This window comes from Onychomys torridus, chromosome 2 (assembly GCF_903995425.1).
Source record: "Onychomys torridus chromosome 2, mOncTor1.1, whole genome shotgun sequence".
NCBI lineage: Eukaryota > Metazoa > Chordata > Mammalia > Rodentia > Cricetidae > Onychomys > Onychomys torridus.
The window spans coordinates 15,779,337-15,783,925 of record NC_050444.1 but is presented as its reverse complement, the minus strand read 5'-3'; positions in this window follow the sequence as shown (position 1 = coordinate 15,783,925).

Sequence of the window (4,589 nt, the reverse complement as noted above, 5' to 3'; positions counted from 1 at the left end):
CAAGGGTGTGTACTGCTTTCCTCCACAGCATGTCCCCTGAGAAGGGTCTGCCTTGCCATGGGCTGTGAAGCGATGGGTTTAAGGAATCTGGACAGAAACTTCCAAAATTGTGAGCCAAAATACATCTTTGCTCATTTTAAGTTATTCCCTCAGGAATTTGCATTCATTGATGTTAATGAGTTACCCCAGGGTAGGCATTTGAATTGACTCCTGTGTGAGCTTGCTCAGGAAAGCCGTGGCTTTCTAAGTGTGCCTGCTGCATTAACAGCATCTGTACTTCCTGGGGACCTGTTATAAATGAAAAATTTGGAATTATCTATCACACTTACCAGATAAGAAACAGGAGAGAGGGTGCAGAGGGTAGCAGTTTGGTTTCTAATAAGCTCTGCACATCTGCATCTCTGGTGCTTGATAAAGTTTAGAACGTGTGCTTCCCCCACCTGTTCATTCACACTTGCATTGGTTACTTAGTCCACACTTGGCACTGACTTAGGAAGTAGGCTATAACAGTGAGCATAGCAAGTTAGGTTCTTTCCTAAGGAGTCAGTGCTCTGTGCAGAGAAAAGGAGTACAAGAATTGATTACACAGGAGCGGAAATGCCACGAGGTCAGAGGCCAAACAGGATGCTATCAGCACCCAAGGGCTGAGACCACCTCCAACAAGGTAGGACCTAGAGAGACAGCAGAATGGCAGGTACTACAATAGCTTGAAACCATCCAGGCAGAGGGAAGGGGAAACATCATGGCTACCAGAACCCACAAAGGGACAGCAAGCTGTGTAGTTCTCATACGTTAGAAATCTCCTCCACAAGCATTTTCCCGAATAAAGCCTGCATTGTCTTTGAGTTGCTCATCTCTTTGACTTTCCTTCCCACCCACCCTGCACCTCCCACTGGGCAGGAGGAAATGTTCCCCTATGGGGCTTGTTATCAATACCCTACACTGTGACACAGGGTGGAGCTGGAAAACCTGGGAAACCAATAGAGAAAGAGCCCAGCACTGGCACCTATATATTCTAGGCTGCACATTGATATTTCAGTGGCCCATTTAAACTAGTGGTTCTTAACCTGTGCATTGAAACCCCTCTGGGAGTTCAAATAACCCTTTCACAGGGGTTGCATATCTGATATCCTGCATATTAGATATTTACATTATATTACATTCAGAACAGTAGCAAAATTACAGTTATGAAGTAACAATGAAATAATTTTACGGTTGGGGGTCACCACAAAATTAGGAACTGTATTAAAGGGTCACAGCATTAGGAAGGTTGAGCAGCACTGATCTACATAGACTATTCTTAGTACCTGTTATTGGCAAATAAAGTTGAGAAATATTTTAAACTTGCATAGCCACTGATAAGTCTGGGCAAATTAAAACCAAGGATATTACTAGGAAAATGAAGTCCAATTTGTTTTCATCTACCATTGCCATACCCTTATATTCTCTTCTAAATGAACAGATTATTTAGTATGAAAAGATGTACCCCTGCAAATAGAATAGGTGGATTAATTATACCACATTTACTATCAATTCATTTTTAAATACTGATGACTATGATTCAGGCTCTTAAAAAGCCAAGCGCTTGCACAAATCATGCCTCCAGAGAGTATGTGCTTTGTGCTGATCAATAATTATTCTGCTAATTATGAAAATATAGGGAAAACCAGGCCATTTATAATTCTGCCTGCATGCACAGAACAACCCTTCAAAGCTCAGAATACCTTTCTGTTTTGGTTGGCTTAATGTCCTGCAAGATGATGAGACTATGTACTTCATTGATCTTTTGGCAATTACAATTTTCTTATTTCCCTACTAAGTGTGTTTTGATTTTGAAGGAATAAAAAGTCAAAATTTACTACAAAGCTATTTTGTTCCCCTATTGGTCTTGCCTCTGTATTTGAAATGTAATCTGGGGATGGATCTTTCATTCATTCAACAATCACACAAAGTTTACCTGGTACAAAATCATTGTGTGGGCAGAAAGAATTTTAACTACAATGAAGTCTAAGTATCAAGAATAAATCAAGTTGAGTTTTCAAAAGCCTTCAGAGAGGTTCCAGTTGTTAGATATTTTACCTTATTTGATTTCTTTTTTTTCCTCTCTTCTGAAATTCTGGAGATTGACCACAGGACTTCCTGTATGCTCAGAAAACCTTATGCCACAGAGTTACATACCCACTCTTCGTTTTGTTGATACAAGGTCTCACAACTGCCATCATCTTGCCTCCACCTGAGTACTAAATTCCAGGTGTGCAACACCAGACTTGGTGCTAGACCTTACTCATTAGCCTGACTCTCAGCTCTGATAGAAGTGTGACTCTCTTCACCTATCTTGAACACTTTGGTCAATAGTCCAATAGTCCAATCACCCACAAAGATGGGTTAACCTGGAGAAAGCATGATCTTATTCAATTAAAGTTTTATCTGACACAGAGGCCTTCAAGAACAAAGAACTGAAGACTCAGGGAATACTGTCTTGCCTTACACATAGATTTGATGAAGAATGGTTAGCTTGTAGAAGTGTGATTAGAAAAAGTGTTTAATCTTATGGTAACAGCCCAGGAGAAGGAACTGAGCAAGGGCTGTCTGCTTAGAATCATGTGGGTTTGTCTGTTTAGTACTCTTTCTCTTGGGTGTGAGGCCAGGGATGTTTAGAATGAAGGTTTCCAAGAGAAAAGAGAGTGACCTTTCCAGATTGGATAGGGCTGACTTTGAAGAAAAAGGCTTTAGTTTTTATGATATTCCTTGAGAAAGAGGGATTCCAGTTTCTATGAGTTGCCTCATGGAAAAAAGTGGGCTAGGAAAGAGGGTAGAAGGTTAGAAACAGTGTGTTCCTGCAGCTGCTTCTGAGGTCTTCCAATCTCTTGTATTTCAAAGAACTCAGTGTATCAAAGCCCCATAGAGCTGGATAGCATTTCCCATGTCACAATAGCTGGGCCATGAGAACCAAGTGGGAGCAGGGTCAGTTCACAATGGGTCGTATGTTTCAGGGTAAGTACCTTTCTTTTTGTTCTATGTGTGGCTGTGTATGATGGAAAGAGAAACAGTGCCTTTTCTGATCGTGTTTTCCCAAAGGATTGTTCTGGCTGTTCAAGGAGTGGCTGGCAGAGGGTAGACACCAGGTGTAGAGCTTACCCTCATTTCGCGATGATGAAATGATGAATGGAGTTGGAGGGATGCTTCGTTGGTTAAGAGCACAGGCTGCTCTTGCAGAGAACGCAGTTCCATTTTCAGCACCCACATGGGGACTCACAGTCACCTCTAACAGAAGTACCAGGGGTTCTGACACCCTCTTTTGGCTTCTGAGGGTACTGCATGCATCAAACAAAACACTAATACCCATTTTTTTTTTTTTTTTTTTCAGAAAAGCATTGAAAGGTAGGGAGACCCTGGCCACAGTTTCAAGATGGAACTAACAGGATCTGCTGGTAATTTAGTATAAGAACTGAAAGAATAATCAACTATGAGATCAAGATTTTTGTTTTGTGCAATTTCAAAAATCTGCGGTGAGTAAGAGTAAGGACAAGTATAGTTTGTTAGTCAGGGTTCTCTAGAGGAAGAAAACTGGTAGAATGAATTCATATAACCATTATGGGGATTTATTAGCATTGCTTCTGTGCTGTGGTCTGTCCAACAATGGCTGTCTCCCATTGTAAAGGCCAAGAATCTGGTGGTTGTTCACTTTGAGAGGCTGGATGTCTCAGCTGGTCTTCAATGTAAGTAGGAGTCCTGAAGAAGTAGGTTCTATTGCTAGTGGAGGAATGCCTTAGCAGAAGAATAGATGAACTAGACAGCAAGAGTGGGGTAAGCAGGCTAAAAACAAAAGCTTCTTTCTTCCATGTTGTTTCCATGGAAGTTTCCACCAGGAGCTGTGGCCCAGACTTAGGGTGGGTCTTCCCACCACAAATGATCCAATCAAGAAAATCCCTCACAGGTGAGCCCAGCTTCTTGGGTTTTAGTTGATTCCAGTTACAGTCAAGCTGACAACCAAGATGAGCTATCAGGGTTAGCAAGAACTAGAAAATGTTATTCCAAAGTACTTGCATCTGTTGTTTCAATGCGATTGGTAAGCTGCCTTCCTCGGAATGGTGCTGAAGCTGAGATCTGACAGATGTCTCAGAGTGTTGGGGGCTTTAGGATGGGGAGAGGGTGTGAGGATTCAACAACTACAAAGATCCTGAGGTAGAAAAAGCATAGTGTATGTCGTGATGAAGGAAACTCAAACAACCCATCCCACCTTGTTTATGTGTAGATCTTCTACTGTGAGTAGGACCACCCTTTGGAAGGCATTCCTGGGCTTTTTATGAAAGCAGGCTGAGCAAGCCATGGGGTGCAAGCCAATGAACAGCACCCTTCCATGGCCTCTTCATCAGCTCCTGCCTCCAGTTCCTGCACTGTTTGAGTTCCTGCTTTGTTTCCTATAGATTTGCACTCTGACTGGGACATGTATGCCATTCAAACCCTTTCTTCCCCAAGTTGCTTTTTGTTACCAGTCTTCATCACAACAATAGAAATCTAACTACGATACCTGCCTTCCTTGAAGCCATGTCCCTTTCAAGAAATTTGCTTTCCAGTACTTCAGACAC